Source organism: Macaca mulatta, chromosome 13 (assembly GCF_049350105.2).
Source record: "Macaca mulatta isolate MMU2019108-1 chromosome 13, T2T-MMU8v2.0, whole genome shotgun sequence".
Taxonomy (NCBI): Eukaryota; Metazoa; Chordata; class Mammalia; order Primates; family Cercopithecidae; genus Macaca; species Macaca mulatta.
In genome coordinates, this window is record NC_133418.1 from 38,510,779 (window position 1) to 38,525,223 (window position 14,445).

The 14,445-nt window shown below is 45.2% G+C and overlaps 1 protein-coding gene across 16 annotated transcripts in view; it reads left to right on the forward strand.

The window, feature by feature from the left end:
- ST3GAL5 (ST3 beta-galactoside alpha-2,3-sialyltransferase 5) overlaps positions 1-14,445 on the forward strand; it is a 79,374-nt gene that overhangs the window by 39,379 nt on the left and 25,550 nt on the right. For 3 of the 16 annotated variants that reach the window (XM_077958298.1, XM_077958304.1, XM_077958306.1), the window contains exon 2: positions 10,618-10,945. The exons of 11 other annotated variants lie outside the window; for them this stretch is intronic. The gene's annotated coding sequence lies outside the window, so the exon portion shown is untranslated. Of the gene's footprint in view, positions 1-8,592; positions 8,786-10,617; positions 10,946-14,445 lie in introns of those variants that run through there. 2 more of the 16 variants (XM_077958300.1, XM_077958305.1) reach the window with 2 other exon arrangements.

Sequence of the window (14,445 nt, forward strand, 5' to 3'; positions counted from 1 at the left end):
TGAAAGAGGCTTTCCAGGCAGAATATAAGTTTTAAAATATATTTAAACACATGTGAGGGTGTTTATGCACAGAGATCAGTGCACTTCACCAAGGTGCTTTGATGGAGCCTTTGGAGGGTGTGTTTTATCCAGATCCTCAGCATTTGCCAGTTAAAGATGGGTCTCTCCGCCACCTTGACAGAACTCAGGTTGTATGTTTTGGCAGAAATCGTGAATTTACTATGAATGATGAAGAGGGTCCTTCCTCAGCCCCACTTTTAAAATCCAGTTTAGGGCAACCTTCTACACTTCTGGCTGGAACCTCTCCTGTGGGGAGGGGAGCGGGCGGCAGGGGCAGGTCTTGGAATCAGAGGAGGATCTCTGAGGTGCTGCCTGTAATCATTTTGTGGGTAGGTCTGCTTGTAAGAATTTGTAAAGAGGAGTTCCTCCGAAACTCCCCAGCCCCAGGAAGCAGAAGGAAGAACAATGCTGGGCTTCTCTTCCTGTTCCTGGCTTTTCTTTGGAGTTCTCCCTTCCCAGAATTTCCTGTCTCTCAACCTCCACTCTGTTTTCGCCACCCCAGTGTTCCCCCACTGTCTTTCATTTTTATGTCTTAAATCCATCTTCTCCCACTTATTCCAGCTTTCTGGTTTTCTCACCTAGATGGCTGTAACATATTACATCCATTGAGTAAGCTAAGCTTCATGTTTCTTGTTCTTCTTTTGAAATGTAGATGAGTGAGAATCATAACATTTTACTGGAGAAGGGGCCATAGAAATCTTGTCACCCAACCCAGCTTTTTACAGATCACCAAACATCCTCAAAGAGATTGAGTGATTTGGCTGTTATCAAATAGCCAAACAGTTGAGTATTTCATCTCTTTGCTCTTCTCTTAAAAACAAAAACAAACAAACAAAAAAGGCAAGTGTGGTAACTCACGCCTGAAAATTCCAGCACTTTGGGAGGCTGAGGTGGGAGGATTGCTTGGGGCCAAGGGTTTGAGACCAGCCTGGGCAATAAAGCAAGACTCTATCTCTACAAAAAAATTTAAAATGTAGCTGAGTGTGATGGTACACACCTATCATCCTAGCTACGGGAGGCTGAGGTGGGAGGATCACTTGGGCCTAGAAGTTCGAGGTTACAGTGAGCTGTGATCATGCCACTGCACTCCAGCCTGGGTGACAGAGTGAAACCTTGTCTCAAAAACAACAAAAAAGAGAGAGAAAAAAAAAAAAAGAAAAGATCCATTTGCCATTTTCTTCCGTGGTGGGGGGGAGGGGGTGACAGTCATTTTATACTGTTCCCCTAGCCTTCCCTCAACAAACACATACAGTGGGTCTTGTTTGAAAAAGGATCTCAATCCCTGTTTTCCATGTGCCTGGTGCCATCTGGACATTTAATAAACACCCAATGATTATGATACTTGGACACCTAAAAGGTCTGGTCTTCACAGTGGTCTCTTGTTAGGACCATGGTGAATTTGGGTTAACTTTGTGTGGGGAGATCTAGTTGCAGGCCACTGATCATTCATTCTTCTGTTCATTCATTCTGCAGGTACTTGTTAAATGCCTTTTATATGCTAGGTAATTTTTAGGTTCCTGGATTACAACAGTGAACAAAATGGACAGTCCCTACACTGGGAGTCTTATATTTTAGTAGGGAGAGCAGAGAAGAGGCAAATATGTGTCAGTGGCAATGAATGCTATGAAGGAAAGCAGGAAAGTGGGGGGTGGAAGTGGTGTTTTACAGAGGGTGGTCAAGGAAGGCAGCTTTTGAATGAAAACCAGAACGGAGATGGTGAGGGGGGAGCCAACCAGAGGGGCAGCAGAGGAAGGGCAAGTCGAGCACGAGGCGCCCTTGGTTGACATGGAGTGAGGAGGAGAGTGTGAGAGAGGTGGAAGTGGAACTGGGCTCTGAGAGTAACCGCCCTTCTGACATCTTTACCACTTCAGTAACGTCTTGGCGAAATCCCATCATGTGTGCCGGGCACATTACAGTTTTAGAGAATGTTCATATAGTCCAAGGGCTCAGAATTAATTGCCTTAACACTTTTACATTTATACAAAGCAGGTAATGATGTGTTCTCAACACTAGAGGAATAGTAGATTTGAAGTAGATTAAAAAGCATGAGAATTATTGAAGTGCTTGCATCTTGGTTGATGCTCAAAATTAGTACAGTGTTGATTGTGCATTCACACAGCAACATTTTAATTTTTTTCATTGCAAAAGGTAGGTCCTTGTAACTCTGCTCAGTTTGTGGGAGAATCTGAAAATATGTAGGCTAAAAATCTGTTGTTAATTACACGTGCTTTCCTCCAGCTGTGAGAAACTTGCTGGTGGGCAGGATTTCTCAAAGTGCTGCACCCACATAACACTGGGGAACTTGGTTAACATGTGCAGTCAGTGTCCTCACCTGGAACTACTACCAGGTGGGGCATTCTGGGGATGAAGTGTGGGAATCTGCATGCTTTGCAGCCTCTTCCAGTGTTGTGGGGTTTTTTTGTTTTTATTTTTGTTTTTTTTTCTCTTGAGACGGACTCGTTCTGTCGCCCAGGCTGGAGGAGTGCAGTGGCACGATCTCGGCTCACTGCAACCTCTGCCTCTTGGGGTTCAAGCAATTCTCCTGCCTCAGCCTCCCAAGTAGCTGGGATTGCAGGTGCCCAGGCCGGCTAATTTTTGTATTTTTAGTAGAGATGGGGTTTCACCATGTTGGTCAGGCTGGTCTCAAACACCTGACCTCAGGTGATCCACCTGCCTCACCTGCTGGGATTACAGACCTGAGTCACTGCGCCTGGCCCTCTTCCAGTGGTTCTTGTACATGGGGAGGTTGGAGAATTCCTGGTAGAGATAGTGGTGAGGGTGTTTATAATTTAAACTGAACAAATACTAGGAGCTAGTGGGAAATGGTTGGATGCGGTCTCAGCACCAGCACTTTCTCAGCGGTTTTGATTTCATGGGTGATATTTCACACTCCTAAGAGACAAATGAGACACTGCCCACTCAGTTGAAATCGGAAAGTACCGTACAGTTGTATTTTTCCTTTTGGTGGCAGGAGTGGCGTGAGATGGTTATAAAGAGGCCCTGCTGCGGTGTGTCAATCCAGGAGTGGGTGCTTTCCTCCTATGTCCGTGTACAACTGTGCACAGCTGTGCACTCTGCATGGGCCAGCTGCTCTGCCTGGGTCAGTGTGTGGATTCAGGCCCATGTGTGTCTGTTGGCTTAGGCACCATTATACAGGTGAGGACACAAACACGTTTCTCGATGAGTCAAGAATTTTTGAGATTGTGCAATCCAAACAAACCTAGAAAAAGATTAGATATTAAAACTTGTATTATCCATGTTTATACCACAGGCAATATTGTGTTGTCTCATTACCCTCATTGACTTTAATAATAAGGCCATGTGGAAATTTTAAGGTATACAATGACTTGATCCCAATGGTTAGAATCAGGGGTGATTTTGCCCTCCCCTGGGGATACTTGGCAATGTCTGGAGACATGTCTGGTTGACAAAACTGGAGGGGAAGAGAAAGAGGACCAGAGATACTACTAGCATCTAGTGGGCAGAGGCCAGAGCTGCTTCTGAACATCCTGCAATGCGCAGGACAGCCCCTAGCACAAACAATTACCTGGTCCCAATGTCATTAGTGCTGAGGTTGAGAAACCCCACAAAAAGATCAATTGAATACCATATATCTGCATTATGATAGATTAGGATTCTAAGTGAGTTTTGATGTAAAAAAGAGTTCCACTGCTAAAACTAGTTTGAAATTAGCAACCTAGATTTTACAAGGATGACAAGCTTCTTGGGAGGACAAGGGAGGACAGGTTGACTTCTGGAATCATAAGAGAGAAGTAACGTGTCAACAAGAGCTCAATAAGCCACAGAGAAGGCCCGGGGCTGGGGTGCTCTTGAGCATTTCCAACTAGAGCGTTGCCCCCTGCCCCACCCCAAGCTGCTGCTCCCTCTTGAGTAGGGGTAGAGAGTTAGGTTTAGAATATGCTTGCACTCCCTGGATCCTCGCCTCTGGGCCCCAGCCCTGTGGCTGTGTGGCTGTTGTCATTATACCCATGGGTGGCGTCGGTGAGCCCACCTTGGGAACACGCTCTCTGACCTCACTGTGTGGGTGCTGCATGTCAGACATGCTTCGGAAGGTCCCTTTTCCATAAAGCTCTCTCCACACTGCTGTAGTTACAGTCTCATTATTTCTCAGGACCTTGGGTTTCTGGAGAGCTGGACTTGGTCCATCATCTTGTCTCTACGTCCTCACATAGAGGGCTCCACGGTATGTTGGAGGAATCAGTGAAACTTCTAGAAATTACACTTTTTTGTGGATACAATGGGGGTACCTGTGTTACTTATAATTGGGTTAAAGTGATTTTAAATGCATTTTATTTAGGAACTAGTGTGTTGCTTTCTTAAATAATGGTCATTTCAGAGTCTGAAACTAGACTTGAAATCGGCATATGAGAATTCCACATTTTATTTAACGCTTCCTTTCTTTCTCCTCTACTCCTTCACGGTCCGTTTTCCCAAAGTCAAGATAGGCCTGCACTTTGTTCTTCCACCTGGGGATCTTACCTGTTTCTAGTAGCCATTAACTGTCTTCTTTATTCAGATAGCCCCAGGTCCTTTCCTCCAGCTGTGGCAGACCCTACTAGTACCTTTTAAAGCTGCTCTCTCTCTTCCTTTCTTACTGACAGAACCCTAACTTTGGGCAAGCAGCCTGCCCAGCTTATAAAAAGTTCCCAGCCACTCTGCAGCTGGGGCAGCCATGTGATGGGGTTCTGGCCAAGGAGATGTGAATGGAAGGCCATCAGGGGTCTCGGGAACAGTTTCCCAGATAAACTGATCTAGGAACTGCTCCCTTCCTGCATCTTCCTTTTTGCCTGATGTCAGAGCCACCCCTCTCTTCCTATGTCTCCGCCTCCTCCAGCCTGAATGGGGCAGAGGTTGGCCACGTGCTGATGCTGGAAGAGCAGAAGATGCCAGGAGCTGGGGACTTCCTGACGTTGCAGATCTGCCGCACCAGCCCTGGTCTGCTTGTCCCCAGACTTACTGTTCTGTGAGAAAAATAAACCTCTTCTTGGTTAAAGGCCGCAGCAGCCAGGTTTCCATTACCCAAAGCCAAGTGCAACCCCTGACTGATGCTCCAGCTCAGGTCCCTCCTGGGGTGTCAGGCCTGGTTCTCAGCTGTTTGTGGGATTTACCAACCTAGCAGCCCACAGGCTTTTGGGACTCTGCAAGGCGAAGCTGAACTTAGTGTCTCCATGGCGTTTTCTCCTCGTGGCCTCTTTCTACACAGGGCTCCTCTGCCCTCCTTGTGACCTGAGTCATCCTCTCCCTTGACTCTCGCCTCATCTGTTCCATCCCAGGTCCTATCCATGCTGAGCCTATGGTGCCCAGAGTGCTGTGGTAGTCCCTCAGCAGCCTCCCTCCTCCCTTGTCCCCACTGCTGCCCCATGATTTTCTCCACGTTTCATGTCCCCTTCCTGAATAAAATCCTCCAGGGCCGCTCATCATCCATGATCCTCCTGAGCTTGACCTTGATCTACCTTGACCTTGCTGACCCAACTTACCGTCCTAGAAGTAGAGCCTGGGACAGGGGTTCAGGGACTCCTGATTTGCTGAGGGAGCTCCCAAGATGAAGAGAATAGGGCCAGGCAAAGCTGAGCAAAGCTGTGATCTCAGCCCAGACCTCGGGAGCTTGAATTGCTCTCACAAGGTGGTCCCACCTCGAGGCAAGGGGGCCAGCCTTTAACACGTCAGTCATTTAGTGTCTGGGGATGGAAGGTAGATGTGCAGAGAAGGGGACACCCATGTTCTAGTAGCAGCCAACATTCAGTGGCCACAGCAGGGCCACAACACTGCTCTCGTCCTGCCTGCACCCCCCAGCCCCACCTTGGGGCAGGACTTGCTTAGCCCCTTCATTCTGTCTGCCCACAGCGCACCACGTCTTCCCTCCTCTCGGCTGCCCCCTGTGCCCCTGCTGTAGTTGTAGCTGCTGCATGTTGTCGCTAGGCGACTTTAACCTGCGTGCATCCCAACGCTGTCTTCTTGGCTGAGGTAAGGCTTCCTGCCTTGTCTTCCGTTCTCCTTTGCCAAGTGGAATTCTTCATCTCAAACACAAAACTCCAGCGGTGACTTGAATGGCTGTTTTCTCCCTTCCCCATGGATGGTAGGTCCCTAGTACCAGTCTAGGTGCATGGGAGAGAGCAGTTCATTTGTTCTGCACAGTGGGTGACCTGCTGCAGAAGTTCCAGCCGGCCCCATGCATGTTCCCGAGTACCACCTGGACATTTTTTTTTTTTTTTTGAGATGGAGCTTTTCACTCTGTTGCCCAGGTTGCAGTGCAATGGCACAATCTCGGCTCACTGCAACCTCCGCCTCCTGGGTTCAAGCAATTCTTCTGCCTCAGCCTCCCAAGTAGCTGAGATTACAAGCGTGCGCCACCATGCCCAGCTAATTTTTGTATTTTTAGTAGAGATGGGGTTTCACTATGTTGGCCAGGCTGATCTCAAACTCCTGACCTCAGGTGATCCACGTGCCTCGCCTCCTGGACATTTTCATGTGGTAATTTATCATCTCAAATTCATCATCTCCACTCAAGGACAAAAACTGACTTCCATTCTTATTTATTTCTCTGATTGGGACCAAGGTTTGTCCCTGTGTGCTTCTGTTCATCACCAGTCTTGCTTTTGTTCTGGCTCAGAGACTTCTGTCGCCATTCCTTCCCCGTCCCCCTCACCAGGGTAGGCCTCAGGCTCCCCTCCTGCCTGGACACCACAGTAGGGAGGGCCCAGGATCCTGCCTTGTTGCCCACCCAGCATGCAGCAGACTAGGCTTCCTAGGCTTCCTTGTCTCCTGCTGTGCTGGGAAGTCCTTCTGCTCTTGGAATCCTCCCACCCCACAGAGTATTCTCTGCTGGCCATGTTAGCCTATAAGCTGCACCTGCTCGCCTTCCCACATAGTCCACTGCAGCCATGTTGGTTTATTCTCTGCTCTCCCAACTTCAGATTTTTGTTTATAACCATCTGTGCCCTGGTGTGACTTTACTATTTTAAAATGCAGCCCCCTCCCGACATTACGAATACCCTCCTGTTGTTCCAGGTCCTCCCCATCCTGACCACTTTGCTGCTGGAAAAGCATGGGTGTGGAGATGGGTAGATGTGGGCTGGAGTTCTCAGCTCTGTGTCTATCCATGTGTATCCTCTGGCAGGTTAAATGCGGATAGCAATCCAGTGATATAAGTTTTTTTAGGATGTGGTGAGATCATATGCAGGCTTATCCCTCTCAATAAATATCAGTGTGCCTTACTCATGCACCAGTAATTATCTCTATAGTTAATTTGGCAATACATCATATACTGCTTTATGGCATTTATTATACTCTTATATTAAATGGTTAATTCTTCATTTTGAAGAAGTTAAATGTCTTACAAATTGAAAGCCCAAGTTTGCCCTTATATTTCTTCATTAGGGCCTTAAGAATTATTGAAAATACAGAAATAAGTTCTAGTGTTTGATAGCACAGTAGGGTACCTATAGTTAACAGTAATTTATTCTGTAATTCAAAGTAACTAGAAGAGAATATTTGAAATATTCCCAATACAAAGAAATGATAAATGAGCCTCGGCAGCATAGCGAGACTTTGTCTCTACTAAAAATTTAAAAAATTAGCTGGGTATGGTGGTGCACACCTATAGTTCCACCTACTTGGAGGGCTGAGGTGGGAAAATTGCTTGAGCCGGGAGGTCAAGGCTGCAGTGAGCCATGATTGCACCACTGCACTCGCCTGGGCAAAAGAGTGAGAGCCTGTCTCAAAAAAAAAAAAAAAAAAAGATAAATGGTTGAGGTGATGGATATCCTAATTACCCTGATTTGATCATTGTAAATTGTATGCATGTATCCAGATATCACATGTATTCCATAAACATGTAGGATTCCAGCACTTTGGGCAGCCGAGGCGGGTGGATCACCTGAGGTCAGGAGTTTGAGACCATGGTGAAATCCTGTCTCTACTGAAAATACAAAAATTAGCTGGGCATGGTGGCAGGCGCCTGTAATCCCAGCTACTTGGGAGGTTTAGGCAGGAGAATCACTTGAACCCGGGAGGCAGAGGTTGCATTGAGCCAAGATGGTGCCATTACACTCCAGCCTGGGCAACAGGAGCCTAACTCCGTCTCAGAAGGAAAAAAAAAAGTGTACAACTATTTATCATTTAAAAAAAAAACACAAGAATTATTTCTTCATATGGGCTCTTTAAGAAGAATCTGTTACATTTTAATATGTGGGTAGAAAAATATAATTTTGAAAGTCAGGCCTTCTCTGCATAAAGGTGGTTGGTGAAACCATGATGCGGAGGCTGTTCCTGGAAACCTGAGTGAGAAGAGGATCAAATTGTTAAGCCCTGGGGATCCTAACTCTTAGGAGATGAAAAAGGAGAAAGAGGAGGTAGCCACAGGACAGAAGAAGACAGGGCAGCCTTGTGATGGTCTGCCAACAAAAGCCTTGGAAGAATGCCTGTAACCGCCATCGCCTCCAAAACCCTCATAAAAGACTGCGTATTTATTCAGTAAACAGATACAGATGCCTTTTATGTAACTCTTCCCCATCCTAGGCACTATGAAGGCAGTGGTGTGCAAAGCAGAGACCCCTGCTTGCATGGAATCTGCATTCTAAGTGGGGGAGACAAGACAAACGTGTAATTCAAAAGTATAAACTTATGAAGAATCACGTGTCTCATGATTAGTGTTATAAAGAAAAAAGAAAGCATGCATACAGGAATATCCATATAAGCAATTTTGGTAAGTAGGGCACATCTGTAGTTTTATTATTCTAACCCAAGCATTCACATTATGTAAGTTAATTGAATTAAGGAGAGGGTCTCGTTTGCTTAACTGAACAGAGGCTGTGTGTGCATGTGTGCACGCACGCATCATTGACTGGGTGACGTTAGTGTGGGAAGGTGTTTGTGACACCCTGTGTCTCTAGCTGAAGCTGCAGTGCCAGAACAGATGAGGTGAGTGTGAGCCTTCTGAAGGGAGGGGCCTCCGTCATCCTTTGTCCATCAGGGATTCACTCACCATCTCTTTGGAAGCCCAGTGAGGCTTCCATAGAAAGGGAGCAAGCAGCCCAGTTTCTGCCCCCTGAGGCAAACTGGACTTGCTAAGTGCCGACATCCTTTATTTTGCATCTCCATAAATCTGTTTTTTTCCAGTTCAGCAAACGTGTGGTCCTTTCTTAGTGAAGTTCCTCATGATTTGTTTCTGCTTTTTAAGTCTAAATGCTTAATTTGGGGGATATTTTTGTCCCATACTAAGGAGATGATCAAGGGGTCCTAAAAATATTTTGTTTGGGTGATTCTCAAATATCTTTTCATAGCTTAAATTTCAATCATAGCTTAAGGATTTCCTCCCTAAGTGAAGATAGTTTCAATTTTTCAGAAATAGAACTGGTAATGCATGGAATTCAGGTAGTAAAAAAAAAGGAATGCAAAAAGAAATGAGCTCACTCACAATTGCACCACCAGGCCACGCATGGTGACTCACGCCCATAACCCCAACACTTCGGAAGGTGAGGCGGGGGCATCGCCTGAGCCCAGGAGTTTGGGACCAGCCTGGGCAACAGAGAGAGACCCCATCTCTACAAATAAACAACTGGGCACAATGGCACATGTCTATAGTTCCAGCTACTGAGAAGACCAAAGTGGGAGTATTCCTTGAGCCCAGGAGTTTAAGGGTGCAGTGAGTTATGATCACACCACTGCACTGTAGCCTTGGCAACAGAGCAAGGCTCTATCTGTAAAACAACAAAAACAAAACAATTGTACCACCTGTTGATGACAGGTGTACTTTCTTCCAGATGCCTCTACACCTATAATTACCTATGGCTACATGAACACTCTTCCCCTGCAGTCTGATCATTTTTTACTGGTTAAAAGTATGATTGCCGGCCAGACAGGTGGATTACCTGAGGTCAGGAGTTTGAGACCAGCCTGGCCAACATGGTGAAACCTCGTCTCTACTAAAAATACAAAAATTAGCTGGGTGTGGTGGTGCATGCTGGTAGTCTCAGCTATGTGGGAGGCTAAGGCAGGAGAATCACTTGAACCCAGGAGGCAGAGGTTGCAGTGAGCTGAGATCACTCCAGCCTGGGCGACAGAGTGAGACTCCATCTCAAAAACAAGCAAACAAAAAAGTATAATTGCCAGCTGGGAATGATGGCTCACACCTGTAATCCCAGCACTTTGGGAGGCCAAGGCTGGTGGGTTGCTTGAGCCCAGGAGTTAGAGACCAGCCTGGGCAACATGGCAAAACCCCGTCTATACAAAAAAAAGAAAAACTAATAATAATACAAAAATTAGCTTGGCATGGGGGTGTGTGCCTGTAGTCCCAGCTACTCAGGAGGCTGAGGTGGGAAGATGGCCTGAGCCCAGGAGGTCGAGGCCGCAGCAAGCTGTGATCACACCACTGTACTCCAGCCGGGGTGACAGAACAAGACCCTGTCTCAAACCAAAAAACAAAAATATGATTGCTATTGAAATTTATGACACAGTTATTCTAGCAATTAACAAAGCATGTCCCTGATTCAATGTTCGTATAATCTAACCTTCAATTGCCACCTTTTCACCAAACAGAACATCGCATACAAGAGAAATGAATGAAAACAGTCCAGATGGTGCCAAGGTGATCATGACTTTCAGCTGATAAGCCCTGGCTTCTCCAAGGGATCATGGAAAGGCCACTCCGCTGTTTGTCTGTTGTACCCAGCTTGGCCCTTCTCTTGTGACGCTGAGGGACGTGGAATCCACATGGTCCCTTGCAAATCAGAAGAAGTAATACCTGCTGAGCTGAAGTAGAGGGATTTGGGAAGTCAAACTCATACTGTGGAGGCTAAAGCAACCCCATCTTGGATGCTAATCTGCCATGTTGACTTCTGACCCCCGTCCCAGGAATGCTTCTAAGGTTTCTACATTCACATACTTACTGTAAATCTTGCCCTTAGGTCAAAATAGTCTTGCAGTTATACCATAAGTCCTGCCCTTCAGCAGATTCTTGCATTTTCCTGAGGGTTGGATGTCAATGTCCTCTACATTCCTTCAGTATGGTATATAAGGCCTGGATGTAGAAGCCCTCAGTCTGGGGAGTAATAGCATGGGCAACCATTATGCTGTCTGGCCGCCACCCAGGACATGGCCTCTGTTTGTAAGTCCCCATCATGGGTTTCTTTCTGAGAAACTAGATTTGTCAGCCTCTTCCTTGGCCTATGGGGGTGGGTTTGCATATGCCTGCCCACCACAGAGCACATACCTTTAATAGATATATGCCAGGAGATAACTACATGTGTAGATGCATAGATTTTTATAAAACTGCCTTTTTCTTATATTTTTCAGTGTCAATAAATGTAAGTACTGAGTACTTTAAGCTAGTGCTTCTCAAACTTTAATGTGCACAGAAATGTCCCGGGATCTCATTAAAATGCTGAGTCAGCAAGACTGGGGCGGGGCCTGAGACTCTGCATTTCTAACCTGCTTCCAGGTTACACTGATGCTGTTGGTCAGAGACCCTGCTGTGTAGCGAGACCTTAAGTACTGGAGAGTATTCATGTAGTTTGTGCTGTAATTTACCAACAAATTTCCTGCTGTTGGACATTTTAGATGTTTCATTTATTTTTTTTTTTTTTGTAGAGGCAGGGTCTCACTAGATTGCCCAGACTGGTCTCAAACTCCTGGCCTCAAGTGATCCTCCCATCCCAGTCTGCCAAAGTGCCAGGATTACAGGTGTGAACTACCACACCCGGACATTTGGATGTTTCAATAGAGTTTATGCTTTATTCTTGCCATTATAATTTCTGTTAACCTTCAGTTTTAGTTTTACTCTTAACCAGTATTGAGAAAATGCTTTTCTTGGAAGTTTATCTTGTTTGATGTCAGGCTACAGACATGTAATGCACATTTCATTCCATTTGAGATGTTTCTTACGGGGCTGCTGTGTGCCGATCTCTGTCTTAGGTGTTAGGGATACAAAGGTGAACAGAGTTCTGGCTCTGCAGCTCATTCCTCCAGGAGTCTGCAAAAGAAAATTCAGTTCATTTCGGTAAACAGAGATAGGGACGTGCCCAGGGATAGTTGTGGTGTTGAAAAATGACCTCAGAGATAAGGAAAGAGATGCTTGAGCTGGGTTTAAGGATGAAAAGTAGTTCACCAGGCAGATTGTTGGGTAGGATTCCAGATTGTGGGCACATCATGTGCAAAGGCACTGAAGCGACAATTTGGCACATCCAGGTTTCTAACAGTACTTCTTTGTGCAGTGTGATAAACAAGTTTGTCACATGGAGTCACAGAATCTGAAATAAGCTGGGAACCAGTAGGCAAAAATGTATTTTTGAAAGATGGCTTTGAGAGGACAAAATTGAGATCAGGGCATTCCAGGTGAGTGATTTCTATTAAAGACATGTAGTGAACAGGAGAAATTCAGGAGGTATTATCGGCAGGCCCTGGGGATTGACTAGGATTGAGAATGAAAGTCTGGTTGACCTGCAGGTTTTCATCTTGTGGCTGAACAGGTGGTTCAGATACCAAAGAATGAAAGGAATAGAAGAAAATGCCAGGTTCTGTTTAGGAATGTTGCCTGAGGTGAGGATAGCAAGCAAGTCATTAGGTATACGGGTCTGGGCTTAGGTGAGAGGTCCGCGTTAGAGAGATGGATTTGGTCTTCAGGAAGCCATTGTCACCCCTAGTCTGAAGCTTGTACTTGTCACAAAGTTGCTGGAAGTGCCACGGCATCTGCTGCCTAAAAACCCAAGAACCCAAATGCCCATGACTGCTGCAGGAGTCACATGTAGACACCTTCCCTTGCCTGCTACTACTGCTGTCCAGAGCTTCACCAAGTCAGGGGAAAAGAAAGATTATCTCCCAGTCTTTCACCAGCACATCCTAGGATCACAACTTTATGAGAAGCCAGCTGGTAAGAGAGAATTTGGAAAATATTTACAGGCTTATAGTCTGACGGGCAGAGTAGAACAAGAGCCAGAGCACTGTATGGCTCAGCAACAGAGCACCTGGAGGCGGAGGCCCCAGAGTCTTTCTCATACTCTTACCACAGTCGTCTTTGTTCTCTGGAGGTCCACTTTGGTGTGAAGTGAGTATCACTCCAGTCATCTCAGAAGCTTCCATTTTAAATATGCATAGGCTACAGGTAGCCTGCTGGTTCCCACCACTTGGCTGACCATACATGAAGTAACCACAGAGTTGTGGTGTTTGAAAGCCTTCCAGGATCTCAGTTGTTCTAACTTCTCATTTAATAAATCAGCAGATTCTTCAGCAAAGGTTTATTATTAAGGCCCTCAACACTTACTGAAACTATTTTGATAGAATTATACATAATGATAAAAATTCTTGCTACACAGAATTAGAATTAAGGAGTTAAGGAAGAGATTGTTTACAGTAGCAGAAAAAAAAAAAACTTGAATTTTTTTCAAAGAAGATGGCAAAACCCTAACGGGAAAAATAAAGTGATTAATGAATGAGATATAACTTCTTCCATCCAACTAAAAACTATAGTGAAGACATTATTTCTTAAATTAATATATGCATTTATTATAATAGTAACTAGTGCCTATATTAGTTAAGATATAACTTTGCCTTTAATTAACAATTCCTTAAACAAGACAAAAGCTTATTCCTCTATCATAGACCAGTCCAGAAGTAGAGTGGCAGGTTTCTGCCTTATGGGGTTGTCCAAGGGGCCCCAGCTCCTTCTCTTGTCGTTCTACCATCCTTGAGTAATGTCCTGTCTGTGTGGTCCAGAGTGGCAGATCATATGTCCATATTTCAGTCAGGAGGAAGAGGGGATAAAGGAGAAGCCAGAGTATGCCCAGGGATGCACCTTGAGAATTGCACAGGATGCTTCTGCTCATATCCCATTGGCTAAAACTTAGTCTTGAGTCCTAGCTCCAGGGAGGCTGGGAAATGTAGTCTTCATTCTGGGAGGTACTATGCCCCCACTAAAAATCCAGAGCTCTATTAAGTTGAGAGTTAGGGGAAAGTGAACATATGGGAGAGACAGACCAATTTCTACTACAGTACCCTTTGGAATATTATTTAGAACTTGAAAATTGTTAATAAAATTATTTCAAAAGAATAAATAGGCAGGCACAATTAACATATTTTTTAAGAAAAGTTTTTTTAAATTGCCATATTCTCATTTTTTCTTTTTTCTTGATGTAACACTTCTGCTTTTAGTGTAACTTTCTTTTTAAACTTTTTTATTGTACGAATTTTAACCATACACAGAAATGGGAGAATCGTGTAGTGAGCCCTAGTCCCCATCTCCCAGCTTTAGTAAGTTATCAACTTAAAGTTAGTCTTATCTATTCTCCCCGGCCCTCCACTTATCCCCTTCCTGAGTTTTTGAAGCAGATCTCATTTTCGCTCTTTGATCTGTAGATATTTCTGTATGTAGCT